Below are 15,148 nucleotides of genomic sequence, written 5' to 3' on the forward strand. Positions count from 1 at the left end.
ATCCGAAATGTTGTCCTACTGAAATGTATGTTCAGTAAATGCACTCAATACTTGGTCGGGGCTCCTTTTGCATCAATTACTGCATCAATGCGGCGTGGCATGGAGGCGATCAGCCTGTGGCACTGCTCAGGTGTTATGGAAGCCCAGGTGGCTTTGATAGCAGCCTTCAGCTTGTCTGCATTGTTGGGTCTGGTGTCTCTCATCTTCCTCTTGACAATACCCCATAGATTCTCTGTGGGGTTAAAGTCAGGCGAGTTTACAGGCCAATTAAGCACAGTGATACTGTTGTTTTTAACAGGGCTGTGGAGTCGGAATAAAATGGACCGACTCCTAAAATATATAATAAATTTGGTGCAGTAGTTCAATGCAGAATGTGCTGAATATTTTTTCATAGGAATTTGGAAAGTTATGAAATGTCCTATAAATGGCTGTTCTATTCCTGATCTAAGGCTACATTCACACACAGCGTTTTTGCTGCGTTTTTTGAGGATTCGTTTTTCAGCTGCAAAAGCAGATCAGCTTTTTAAAAAAATCGCATCACCTGAAAGTTTTTTGAGCTCATAGATAATGTTTTCAATAGCAAAAGCAGATTAGAAAAACGCCGAACAAACTGACATGCTCATTCTTTGTGATGATCCGTTTTTGAGCCCAAAAACGGATCCTCACAAAACGATGTGTCTGAATGTCATATCTTGAAACCCACTGACTTTGCTGGGATGCCCAGAGACACTGCATTTTACTGCAAAAAACAGATCCGCAAAAACGCTGTGTGTGAATCATGGCCGTAGACAGCGAGGGGCAGGGGGGGCAGCTGCCCCCCCCTAGAAGCAGGGGCACGCACCTATCAAAACTCACTCGTATACTGCAGTGCTCCCGTCCTGCACTGGCTCCAGACTGCAGGGGGCAATCTCCCCTCCTCTGTCCTGTCTTCTGCCCTGTTCACCAGAGAGAGGAGGGGGAGGGGTGCCTGCCCTGCACAGGATCCGATTCCTGGGCCCCGAGCTGGAGAAAGTTAAAGTACTACTGCTCATCTCTGTCACAGGAAGGTAACTAATGCTAATATTGTAGGTGATTATTATGTGCTCTCTGTACAATGTGTGAACTATATGTGCAATGTACTATTTGCTGTCTGTAGCTGTCATCTGTCTATCACACTATCTATCCCTCCATGTATTCATCCATCTAGCTATCCATCTATGCGTTCATCTATCCTTTCATTTATCCCTCCAGCTATCCATCCATATGGCTATATATCATCTATCCATCTATCTATCCCTCTATGACTTTATCTATCTATCCATCCATTTATCCATATCTGTCTATCCATATCTTATCTGTACCAAAAAGAATGAAAGCCAGGTAGCACACAGACTAACACTCCTTTTTTTTTTAGCACCAGTCAGGTACACCTCATAGCTGCCCAAAAGGATGCCCAGGACAGGCATTGCTCGTCTTCAGTAACACATCAACATCAATTGATAGTTGGAATAAATAGACTGCATTCACCACATCATCTTAAGGTGCAGGCTTTATTTTCAAGTGCAGGGGTGTGCAGTATGAGGTCGTCCCCCCCACACACACACAGTTTTGATCCTGGCTATGCCCATGGTGTGAATGTAGCCTGAGAATCTAGGCTTTGTCTTAGCTAAGATAAGTCAGTGCTGCACTCCAGCACCAGTGAAGCTCCTCCTCTACAGACAAGGGTAAAAAGTATACACACTCAGAAAGAAGGAAGGCCTGCACTCATCTCAGAAGAACTGCTAGAGTGAACAGGATAACAAGATTAAGGTAATTACTTCTTAAAGCATATTTAAACTTTCAATAAACTGTGCATAAATCAATAGTCCAGTATACTGTATGTTCTCTCTGTATGCTTGTTTGTTTTTTTCTTTGAGCTCATATACTTTTGGGAAGCTAGCTTCTATACAATATACATACAATATACAGAGAATATACAGCAACAGGATTGATGAGGACTTATATGAGGACTTGTATAGGTATAGAAGCCAAAACATCAAGTTATTAGCTCTGTTATCAGTTTCTTTGTTCCTGGAGTATCATGCACAACAAACTTGCTCCCTCCCTCCCCCCTCTTCATAGACTGTGAAGCATTTAGTGAGCTGTACCCTAAGAAAAGCCTGAGATTGGAAATTCAAAGTAAAGCTATCTAATAACATATTTTACAAACTATATATTTGTCATCTGTACTATTGATTTATGCAAATTTTCTTTTATTTCTATCTAAAATTATACAGAGGGGAAAGTATGTATTTGATACACTGTTGATTCCCACCTACAAAGAATGGAGAGGTCTGAAATTTTTAATCATAGGTACACTTCACCTGAAACAGAATCTACAGGAAACGTCTGACCTCAGTAATTGCAAACAAAGGTTTCTGTACCAAATATTAAGTTCTGTTTTTCTATTGCATCAAATACGTATTTCATGCAATAAAATGCATATTACTTAAATCAAATAATGTGATTTTCTGGATTTTTTTAGTCTGTCTCTCACAGGTGAAGTGTACAATTGCAGATCTCTCCACTCTTTGTAGGTGGGAAAACTTGCAAAATTGTCAGTGTATCAAAGACTTATTTTCCCCACTGTACATAGTTCCCTGTTCTTGCTGGAATTATAATATACATTATTTTATAGGACAAAATTATTTTGAGAGTGTATTTATATGATTACAAAATGTCTAAGAAGCTCCCCATGAAGTCAGCTGTATTTGAGAATTTCACAGTGACTCAAGATGAAAAATGTTTTGTGTCAATGTATGACAAGTGACCCAGAGGAAAACAAATGCTGTGATGCCAATAACAGTGCATACTCAGGCAGTGATAAAAATGCTCCTACAAGAGCTTCCAATCTAAAAAGACATTTACAAGGCTTCCACCCAGAAGTACTGAAAGCAGTGGATGAGAAAGATTAGAGCAGCACCAAGAAACCAGCGCCCAGCACCAAGAAACCCGCGCCCAGCACTACCTGCCAGGAAAGGAGGAGGAAAGAGCATCTCAAACATCATTAACAAGAGATTTTGTAAGTGACAAAGTTACTGTAACAATGACAGCAGATATGTTATAAGACAGCTCATCCAGCTTGTTGTGAAGGACGGTGTACCATTATCATTATTTGTACGACCAGCTTTTACAGCTCTTAATGGAGAAATGGCCGCAAACTTGGTGTTTCTCTGGAAAGAGAAAGTATTAGAAAATTAGTGATTGAAGAAGCCGTTAAGCAAAAGGAAGATCTTAAAAAGACTCTCAAAAGACGCGTCATGTTTCTTAAAATGGATGCCTGCACACGTCACAGAGTGAACTATTTTGCCATCAATGTTCGATATGTTTGTGACAAAGAAATAGTTACCAAGACATTGGCAGTAAAAGACACCAAAGCTCATCACACCAGTGAGTTTCTCCAGGTCTTGGTGGAAAAGGTTCTGCAAGATTACGAACTCAAAAAAGTACAGGTTCTTGCTATTGTAACGGACAATGCCTCAAACATGATAATTAAACTGATGAATGAGAGTAATGAACAACAGCTAGGAGAAAATGTAGGATTCAGTATGTTTGAGATGGAAGGCCACAGTGCTGTTCATGTAACTGAGGAACAAACAGATATTACAACAGAAGAACAGCAAAATTATTCTTTAGAAATAGATGATCTTGTTGAAGCTGCTTAAGAACACTTTCCTATTCATCACATGCGCTGTGTTGTGCACACGCTGCAGCAGGCAATAAGAGATAGTCTGCAAGAGGGACATGCTGGAAATCTGATTGGTCGCGGCCGCTGGCCGCGACCAATTAGAGTGGTGTTTAAATTTGGCGCCAATCTGGCTGATTGGTCGCGGTCGGCCGGCGGCCACGACCAATCAGCAGAGCGTTGTTTAAATTCGGCGCCAATCTCGCTGATTGGGCGCGGCTGGCGGCAGCGACCAATTAGCAGAGCGGTGTTTGAATTTGGCTTTAAAATCGCTGATTGGTCGCGGGCGGTCACCGCGACCAATTAGGAGAGCGGGGTTTAAATTTGGCGCCAATAATGCTGATTGGTCGCGGTCGACGCCCGCGACCAATCAGCGTCGTATTAGTGAGTACCGGGGAGCGGCGCTGCCTGTGCGGCTACTTCTGCTGTGAGAAGCCGGGAGATGAGCGGCTGCTCGCAGCAGAAGTATCCCGACCGGCGGCGCCGCTCCCCGATCCTCCATTCACACTAGCCATCGGGAGGTAAGCGGCGCGCCTGTCGGGGTACTTGTGCTGCAAGCAGTGGGGAGATGAGCAGCTAGCGCCGGTCATCTCCCTGCTGCATCGCCACTGACCTCCGTCCGGCAGATGAGCCGCTAACGGCCGCTATCTTTTTTCAGAAATCCCGCGTCGCTGATTGGCCGCGGCCGGACCAATCAGCGACGCGGGATTTCCTGGACAGACAGGATAAGACTATATATATATATATATATATATATATATATATATATAATGCCTTTATGAAACAACCCTTGATAAATATTTGTTCAAAAACGCCCATAAAAATATTGGTGAAAGTGGGTGCGACCTTTGACCCCATCGCAATCCCTTTGATCTGATGGTAGGTGTGTTGCAGAAAATTGAAATAGTTGTTTTCAAGAATAAACGTTAACCCTAGCAAAAATAAAGAACTTATGGGAAGGTGACAACCCATTATGCCCCCTGATAGTATGTTCAATGCATAAAAGGCCAATATCCCAATCAATGTTTGTGTTAAGAGAAGTGACATCCAAACTCATAAATGTAAAGGATTTTTTCCATTTAATATCCTTTGTCAAATTGATAAGGTGACCTGAATCTCGCAGATAACTTTCTAAATTCTTAACAAAGGGCTGAAGAAGATTGTCCAAATATTCAGCTAAGTTGCTTGTAAGAGAACCGATACCCGATATAATAGGTCTTCCTGGTGGGTTCATGACAGTCTTGTGGATTTTTGGGAGGTGGTAATAGAAAGGCATACATGGGTTTTGTATTGTCAAGAATTTCTTCTCATTTTCGTTCAACAACCCCTTATCAGTTCCCATTTTTATTCATTTCTTATACGCCAAACTGCTCTTCTCCAGCGGATCATAATGGATCTCTCTATAATAATTAAAAGGGTTGTGCACTACTTTAGATTACCCCCCAATGTATGCCCCCGGGGCCTCTAAGCCTTTTTGTAATTACCTGACGTTGCAGATAATGCCTGTGAGCGGCTCCATCACTGGCCGCTCACAGGCATCACATGACCCCCGGCTGCAGCCGGCTCTGACATCCGCCGATGTCATGACAAGTCCAGGCTGCAGCCGGGGGTCTCTCTCTTCCTGGTTCCAGGTGGATGCCAGACTGTGGGCGGAGTTACCCCCCCTGCGTCACACCCAGTAGCCACCACGCGCTCTGACTCTCCCCATTCATTGGGAAAGCACGTGGGAACCCCAGCGCTGAGTCACGCCTCACTTGTTGTGACATGCAGCCGGGGGTCATGTGATGCCTGTGATCGGCCACCGATAGCGCCGCTCATAGGCATTATCAACAGCAGAAGGTATTTACAAAAAGTCTTAGGGGCCCCGGGGGGATGCATTGGGCATTAACCTAAAGTAGTGCACAACTTCTTTAATATCCCTTAGAATCCTATTTGCTTCATTCACATAATCACAATACTTTACACAATCACAATACAGTATTTAGTAATTTGTTTAACCTTCGTCAGGCTGCATAATTTTACAACGTTAACAGGCTGAATACTTGAAGAGAAAAAATACGACCATATAAACCCAACACAATTATAAAAATTAACTTTTATTCATAAATAGTGTAAAAAGTTTACTTCATAATATAGGGTACAATGCAGAAATACAGAAAAACACATATCATGTAGAAAAAACCGTCTCACTGAAGGGACGATGCGATCCGCATATATAGGGGGCCTCGGCGCCACAGCAAAAACATATATATCTAGTCCTTCATCTGTTATACCAATACAGAGGACTAACAAATAGCCACAGTATAATACCCATGGTAGTATCCATATAACAGTGCATATCATAAGCACTACTTAGAAATTCCTCAAAGAGGACTCATGATCAGTATTAGCAAAATGCCATGTGCCAGCACCTAGACTGTACTTGTCAATATATCGAATGCACGGTATAAGAATAGATAGATACAAAATAGAATGAAGAGCAAGTGCTGCATTATATCAAGAGGATTACCTGGGCCACAGGCTGTGATGCAAAGGATCCCCCACGTGGATCGCTCGCCCACCCCTTAATATCCCTTAGAATCCTATTTGCTTCATTCACATAATCACAATACTTTACACAATCACAATACAGTATTTAGTAATTTGTTTAACCTTCGTCAGGCTGCATAATTTTACAACGTTAACAGGCTGCAGAGGTACAATTGTACCTTCATATATACCTCCACTGTGGGAAGACTTTCTCCTTTACTCGGTTTCAGAAACTAAAGTTCATTCAGCTACAAATGTTATGCTGATATCTATTGGCCGGTGTTGTTACTGCTCACTTATGTTGCTGTCAATTAAGTTGATTCAAACTGGGAGTGGCTTCTACTTCTCTTCCTGCCTCCCTCCTCTCAGTAGCCATTTTGCTGTTCATCTAATTGCTGTGAGCACACAGATTTCTAGGCTTGTGAAGTCTTCAATTTCTTGGATACGAAGGTAGGAAAGTCTCACAGCATCTAACAGCCAGTTATACCTTCATTCGCCTTATGTGGGGACAGAACAGTCAGAAATTGTCTTTGAGACTGGACTTGGCTTACATATATTTTGTATGAAACTTATCACTATAGCTATGATTTTTATACGAAAAATGGATAATAATTAGTATCTACATATTGTTTTACGATGCTTTACTTATATTCAGCACAAAATAAAGATGGTGGCTCTGTTACAATTTTTCTATTGGTCGAAAAAACAGTCGAAGATGGAATGAAAATTCTGAAACCGTATACGGTTTACATAATATATAAATGACATTTATAAATAATTATCACTAGAAATAATTAACTTTTTTATCTGCACTTTAGAATCGAGTTTCACTCTACTTGCCACGTGTTACTGTACTAAATTACAAAGCCAAAATTCATCTACCAAGTCATCATGAGTGATAGTGATGCTGGATCTAGTTTCCGCCATAATCCAAGAAAATGTGTTTGCAGGTTAGTATCATTTTGTGAAAAGCCAATAATGTCGTATTGTGTAGTATTACGGAAAATTATTTATTTTTCATATTTACAGATTTACGTCTGATGAAATCAGAAGAATCTGATTCTGAGCATGAGGAAGAACCATATGTTGCATCTGATGATGAAAACTATGTACCACAAGTGGATGTTACTGAAGAAGATTCAGACATTGAACAAGAAATGGTTATAGAGCAGGAAAAAAGAATACAACTCAGACGAAAGTGTTGAGGATGAGTCTGTGCCTCAAAGTGCAGGCGACATTTGGACTGCTAAGGATAAAACTCAATGGTGTAGTGATCCACTGCCAAATGTACAAACAAAATCTCGTAATGTCCTACGACAAAGAGGTGGCCCTGCAGCAATCAGCAACCTGTATACAGCAAAAGAGCTATTCAAGTCAATCATGACTCCCGAGATGTGTGACATCATATTACGAGAAAATAATCGAAAGGCCAAGAGAGTTTGTGATGCTTACAACAACGAACTGGTACAACGTTTTCCTGATTCTTCTGAACGGCCACCACAAAAAACATTCAAGCAATTTACTGAAATTGAACTCCATGCATTTTTGGGCATACGGATTGCTGCTGGTGTGCACAGAGACAACAAAGAGAATCTGGAGGAAATGTGGAATGTTGCTGCTCTGCCTCTTATACGTGCAGCCATGTCTCGTGACCTCTTCAAGATGATACTCAGATTTATCAGATTTGACAACGAAAATACACGTGCAGAACGTGAGCAAACAGATAAAGCTGCACCAATACGGGACATCTGGACAATGCTGAACAGAAATCTGGAGAGAGCCTACAAGCCATATAATTGTATCACCGTCGACGAGCAATTATTTCCATTTAGAGGCCATACTAAATTTACCCAGTATATACCTTCAAAACAAGCTAAATATGGCATAAAGATTTTATGGGCTTGTGACTCGTCAAACGCCTAGCCATTACAAGGTCAGCTCTACACTGGGAAACCAACTGATGGTCCTCGACAAGTAAACATTGGTGAACGAACAGTATTGGACCTAGTGAGCTCGTATAAAGGCTCTGGAAGAAATGTCACCACCGATAACTTCTTTACAACCATGGAACTAGCCAAGGTATTGAACTCCTGGAACATGACACTAGTTGGTACAGTGAGAAAAAACAAAAGGTTCCCACCTAGCAACATGCAGCCTGCCAAAGAAAGGCCTGTAAACTCGACAAATTTTGCCTACAATCATGATGCAACAGTCTGTTCATATGTACCAAAGAAGAACAAATCAGTCGTGCTTCTATCATCTATGCACATGACGGGAGAAGTTGAAGAGACACTAGCAGCCAAACCAGAGATAATAAAATACTACAACAAAAGGCGGATAAGACACCAAAAAACAGAAAAAACGATAGAGGGGCCACAAATTAAGCAAAATAACAAAGTTTATTAAATATAATCGTATGCACAATGGGGGAAATGGAATAAGTACAGAAAAGAGGGTTAAAACCACATCCCGCCCCGCATGACAAACGCCGCACAAAGTGTCCCACTAGTCAAAAAGTACATCATAAGATTACAAACATATCCAAACAGAGAAGACATCACCATAGAGAAAAACAAAAGAGAGAGAGGGGGGAGAAGGGAAGGGGGAGGGGGAAGAAAAAGGAAAAAAGGAGAAGGAAAGGGGGAAGAAAGAGAAAAGGAAGGAGGGTAGGGGAAAGGAGGGGAAAGGAGGGGGAAGGAAAAAAAGAAAAAAAAAAAAAAAAGAAAAAAGGGGGAGATCAACTCTGCATAATATTACCACAATACCCGTCCCGCGTGTGCGCTCTCCTCACACAGTCCTCCACTACTGAATGCTTTCTTGATTTCCCTGTGACGTGGGCTCTAACTCCTTGGTACGTACTGGATATATTCTGGGAAATGTGCATACATATGGGAGTCATTTAATGCATTGGATCGTATTTTATCCCAATGTCATAGGGATCCTTTTATAAATATTATTATATATATATTTATTGTGGTAATATTATGCAGAGTTGATCTCCCCCTTTTTTTCTTTTTCTTTTTTTTTCTTTTTTTCTTTCCCCCCCCCTTCCCCCTCCTTTCCCCTACCCTCCTTCCTTTTCTCTTTCTTCCCCCTTTCCTTCTCCTTTTCTCCCCTCCCCTCCCCCTTCCCTTCTCCCCTCTCCCTTCCCTTCTCCCCTCTCCCTTCCCTTCTCCCCTCTCTCTCTCTTTTGTTTTTCTCTATGGTGATGTCTTCTCTGTTTGGATATGTTTGTAATCTTATGATGTACTTTTTGACTAGTGGGACACTTTGTGCGGAGTTTGTCATGCGGGGCGGGATGTGGTTTTAACCCTCTTTGCTGTACTTATTCCATTTCCCCCATTGTGCATACGATTATATTTAATAAACTTTGTTATTTTGCTTAATTTGTGGCCCCTCTATCGTTTTTTCTGTTTTTTGGTGTCTTATACGTGTTTTGACGATGGGGCATATATAGTCCAGTATAGGTAGTGTTAATTGGTATGAATAATATTGTATAATTACTTTGAGAATATACCTGATTTTGGGTTATTTCACTACCTTTCTTCCATGAATTGTATTTTTTAACAAAAGGCGGAGTTGATGTTATGGATAAAATGTTGGGAGAGTATACTGTGAAACGACAAACATTACGTTGGCCTCTGGCATTTTTCTACAATATGATTGACGTCACTGGGTTAGCATCCTACATCATCTACAGAGAACACAATCCAAGCTTCAGGACAAAGGATAAATGAAGAAAGTTCCTGAAAGATCTCGCAAATCAGCTGTGTATGCCTGCAATTGAAGATCGTAGTACAAACCGAATGATGATGAGAAACCATTTTCTTCGAGGTGCAGTAGAAATGGTGCTTGGACGATGCATTCTGGTAGCATCGCAAGCAGCAGCTGGCCCTCAAATACCTCATGGTAGTCGTGGACCCTCCCCTGTTGTTGGTAGTTGCTATGTCTGCCGAGACCTGAGGCGAAATCAACGTAAGACTAGAAAGTCTTGTGTGGTTTGTGTGAAACCCATTTGCGATGAACACTCGGTAGCAAAGACAACATGCATTACTTGCGAAGAAAATAAATAAAAAAAGTTTCTTACATTTTCTTTTATAATGTAAATGAACAGTTTTTTTACTTGTTTATAATAATAAAATAGCATTATCATTAAAAAAAATATTTTTTTCCTTGCATTATCTTCATTCAAAATATATGAGGGTACATTTGTACCTATGCAGCTTGTTATGGATGCAAAAATATCTCGACCCCTTATCTCGGAAGGGGGTGGAGATATTTTATTGAAATTTGGCCAATATATTCTGGACCAAAACTGCAAAGATGTCACGAAATTTCAGCCCTCTATGGCTTTTTGAAAAAAAGTTATTGCAATTTTAAAACGGAATAGTTACAATTGTACCTACTCAGGCGGACGAAGGTTAAATACTGGACAACGGATCCTTTATGAAAACGGAGGAGCACGGATAAGACACAAAGTTTCTCATCCATACACTGGTTTATTGCAGATCCCAAAAGGGTTGGTGTCTTCTGCAGCACTCCACAGGCAAATATATGAGTTGTGCATTTACACAACTCAGCAAGGTGAGCGTCACTGTTATACATTTTAATTTCAATTTTAATGGGTAATGGCACTATTTGCACCCCTCTCCTATCTTCACAGTAAATCAGGTATCGGTACTTTTAGCAGTGTGAACAGGTGCCAAGTCCTGCTGGAGAATGAAATTTCTATCTCCAAAAAGCTTGTCGGCAGAGGGAAGCATGAAGTGCTCTAAAATTTCCTGGTAGACGGCTGCGCTGACTTTGGTCTTGATAATACAGTGGACCTACACCAGCAGATGACATGGCTCCCAAACCATCACTGATTGTGGAAACTTCACACTAGACCTTCAAGCAGCTTGGATTGTGTGCCTCTCCACTCTTCCTCCAGACTCTGGGACCTTGATTTCCAAATGAAAATTTGAACTCTGGGATCTTGTGTAGAATGTCAATGACTGCCTTCTGGACATCTGTCAAGTCAGCAGTCTTCCCCATGATTGTGGAGCCTACTGAAACAGACTAAGGAACCTTTTTAAATGTTTAGGAAGCCTTTGCAGGTGTTTTTTGTTAATTATGTTAATTTACTGCGATAATGACTTTTGTGTTTTCATTGGCTGTAAGCCATAATCATCAACATTAATAGAAATAGACACTTGAAATAGATCACTCTGTTTGTAATGACTCTATAAGAGTTTCACTTTTTATATTGAAGAAAATAAACAAATTAACTTTTGATAATATTCTAATTTAGTGAGATGCACCTGTAAGTTATGGCTCTTGAAAGCGTAAAAAACCTAAATAGATGGCTGCATCACTAAAGAGTTAGAAGCATATTACAAACTATGGCGGTCAGTACAGGAACAGTGTGTAAATATACATAGGTGCCTTTCTGGATTGTATCTCTGTTTGCGCAAGCCTAATATTTATTTAGAAGGCCTTTAGGCTTGTGAATACTGCTCAGCAGTGCGGCCTGTGGAAGCGGACCAGAAGACAGACAGCTAGCACTCACATCATACGACAAAGGTCAGCCACCGATGACATCACAGTCATTACAGAAACCAGTCTGTGCACTTCCACAGGTCATACCATACATACGCCTGCACAGCCACTGTCAGAATCAGGTCTGAGCACCTTCAGAAATAGCATTCCTGTTTATCTGAAGGCTCTTCAGATAATACAGCTACTTTTAAGAAAAAAAATCCTAAATTATAATTTCAAGAAAAATAAAAAAACAAGCCACATTATATACAGGGCAACAAGAGCAGCCACATACCCTCTTTCTGGGGCCATCCATAAACTTCCTGGTATCTTGCCACTGCCAAAACCCTAGAACAGCCCTCCAGCTATGGTATTTAACAGGCCATCAGGTTTGGCAGGTTTATGGGCGTAATAACATGGAGACAAGATACTCTAGTCTCCGCCAGGCTAGGAGAAATGGAGCAAGTACAGGGAAATGTACACAAACACTTGGGTCTAGTACTGATGATCGGTTCTTAAAGGTGTCGTCTGGTCACACAAAACGGATGGCCTTGCCTTAGGATAGCTTGTATATAAACAAACTGCTATATTTGACTACATCCCACTATCAGTGTTTGGCCAGTATTCGGTCAGTATTTTTTCTCAGGAGTGGAAGCTAAAACCAGATGAGGAACAATCAGAGAAAAGGTATCATAGAAACAAGTCACCAATTATGCATTTATCACCCACTCCTGATTTTAGCTCCCACTCCTGAGAAAAAATACTGACTGAATACTGATATTGGGTCCATGGCCTTAGTGTTTTTCTAGCACTCCCATTTATTACACCTTGATATTGTGTCTATCCAACATTGGCTACATTATCCTTAGGATAAGTCAGGAAAATGAGATTGGTGGGGGTCCGACACCCTGCACCCTACATCCATTACTCTGGCAGCTGGATGTAATCATGGTGAACACATCTTTTGAAAGGGAGCGGTTCTGCAGAACCCAGTAGTGCTGTGCTATGCAATGAAAGAAGTTGAGCTTTGCAGCGCTAAGGGCCAGAGCAAATAACAGCTGATCAGTGGGGGAGCCAAGCGTTGGACCCCCACTAATCTCAAACTGATCAAACTGTGACCAGACACAGTTGAGTGAAAAAAAGATTCAGTATAACCTGAGTTTTCATCAATTATCCTCTGCTCTTTCTGGGATCTTCGGTCCAGTGGGCAGTCCTACGAGTGACTGACAGCTATCACTGTATGCTATTACAAAGAAAGCTGTCAGTCATTGATATGAAAGCCCTCCGGACTGAAGATCCCACAAAGAGTGGAGGATTAAATGATTAAAGCACAGGATATACCGAGTATTTTCTAAAAAAAAACTACAGTATATATCAATCTACTGCCCCTGCACTATAACCTGGGGCCTGCAGATTGTCTGCATTTTCATGGTGACAGGCTCGGCTGGAGTGGTTGGAGCCAGCAGTCTGCTCTCCTGCAGCGCTGCATATAATATTACAGTCATTACACCACACGTGCAGATATCCCCAAATCCATCATGTAGGACCTGCAGGGTAGAGAACAGCACTGAGCATAAATGCAGACATGACAATGAGCAATCAGAATTTTTTATGGTGGCTCCTGTGGTTGCACAATGACTGACACTTGTACTGTAGATTAGAGCTGATGATAAACTACCAATGGACACCACAGTCCTCGGTGGATTAGAGTCCTCCAGGACAAGGGTCACTCTTCCTCCACTCATTAATGGTGCCCTCGTAACAACCTACTGAATCCCTACATACGCCAATTAGACAATGCCAGCACTACCAGACACTGCCACATTCCTCAAAAGGGTACACACCAGCCAGGGAGCAGGGCCAGGGGGCCATAACTGACCTCCCCACGCCAGTCAGGGAGCAGGGCCAGGGGCCCATAAATGACCTCACCCACGCCAGTCAGGGAGCAGGGCCAGGGGCCCATAACTGACCTCACCCACGCCAGTCAGGGAGCAGGGCCAGGGGCCCATAACTGACCTCAACCACGCCAGTCAGGGAGCAGGGCCAGGGGGCCCATAACTGACCTCAACCACGCCAGTCAGGGAGCAGGGCCAGGGGGCCCATAACTGACCTCACCCACGCCAGTCAGGGAGCAGGGCCAGGGGCCCATAACTGATCTCACCCACGCCAGTCAGGGAGCAGGGCCAGGGGCCCATAACTGATCTCACCCACGCCAGTCAGGGAGCAGGGCCAGGGGCCCATAACTGATCGCACCCACGCCAGTCAGGGAGCAGGGCCAGGGGCCCATAACTGATCGCACCCACGCCAGTCAGGGAGCAGGGCCAGGGGCCCATAACTGATCGCACCCACGCCAGTCAGGGAGCAGGGCCAGGGGCCCATAACTGACCTCACCCACGCCAGTCAGGGAGCAGGGCCAGGGGGCCCATAACTGACCTCACCCACGCCAGTCAGGGAGCAGGGCCAGGGGCCCATAACTGACCTCACCCACGCCAGTCAGGGAGCAGGGCCAGGGGCCCATAACTGATCTCACCCACGCCAGTCAGGGAGCAGGGCCAGGGGCCCATAACTGATCTCACCCACGCCAGTCAGGGAGCAGGGCCAGGGGCCCATAACTGATCTCACCCACGCCAGTCAGGGAGCAGGGCCAGGGGGCCCATAACTGACCTCACCCACGCCAGTCAGGGAGCAGGGCCAGGGGGCCCATAACTAACCTCACCCACGCCAGTCAGGGAGCAGGGCCAGGGGGCCCATAACTGACCTCACCCACGCCAGTCAGGGAGCAGGGCCAGGGGGCCCATAACTGACCTCACCCACGCCAGTCAGGGAGCAGGGCCAGGGGGCCCATAACTGACCTCACCCACGCCAGTCAGGGAGCAGGGCCAGGGGGCCCATAACTGACCTCACCCACGCCAGTCAGGGAGCAGGGCCAGGGGGCCCATAACTGACCTCACCCACGCCAGTCAGGGAGCAGGGCCAGGGGGCCCATAACTGACCTCACCCACGCCAGTCAGGGAGCAGGGCCAGGGGGCCCATAACTGACCTCACCCACGCCAGTCAGGGAGCAGGGCCAGGGGGCCCATAACTGACCTCACCCACGCCAGTCAGGGAGCAGGGCCAGGGGGCCCATAACTGACCTCACCCACGGCAGTCAGGGAGCAGGGCCAGGGGGCCCATAACTGACCTCACCCACGGCAGTCAGGGAGCAGGGCCAGGGGGCCCATAACTGACCTCACCCACGGCAGTCAGGGAGCAGGGCCAGGGGGCCCATAACTGACCTCACCCACGCCAGTCAGGGAGCAGGGCCAGGGGCCCATAACTGACCTCACCCACGCCAGTCAGGGAGCAGGGCCAGGGGGCCCATAACTGACCTCACCCACGCCAGTCAGGGAGCAGGGCCAG

The 15,148-nt window shown here is 44.1% G+C and overlaps 1 protein-coding gene across 5 annotated transcripts in view; it reads right to left on the reverse strand.

The window, feature by feature from the left end:
* Nucleotides 1–15,148, reverse strand: part of TMEM181 (transmembrane protein 181) — a 393,500-nt gene that overhangs the window by 216,019 nt on the left and 162,333 nt on the right. The gene's annotated exons all lie outside the window — the stretch shown is intronic.

The sequence above is a fragment of the Phyllobates terribilis genome, unplaced genomic scaffold, assembly GCF_046119375.1.
Source record: "Phyllobates terribilis strain yellow unplaced genomic scaffold, ASM4611937v1 Scaffold_3__8_contigs__length_932513732, whole genome shotgun sequence".
NCBI lineage: Eukaryota > Metazoa > Chordata > Amphibia > Anura > Dendrobatidae > Phyllobates > Phyllobates terribilis.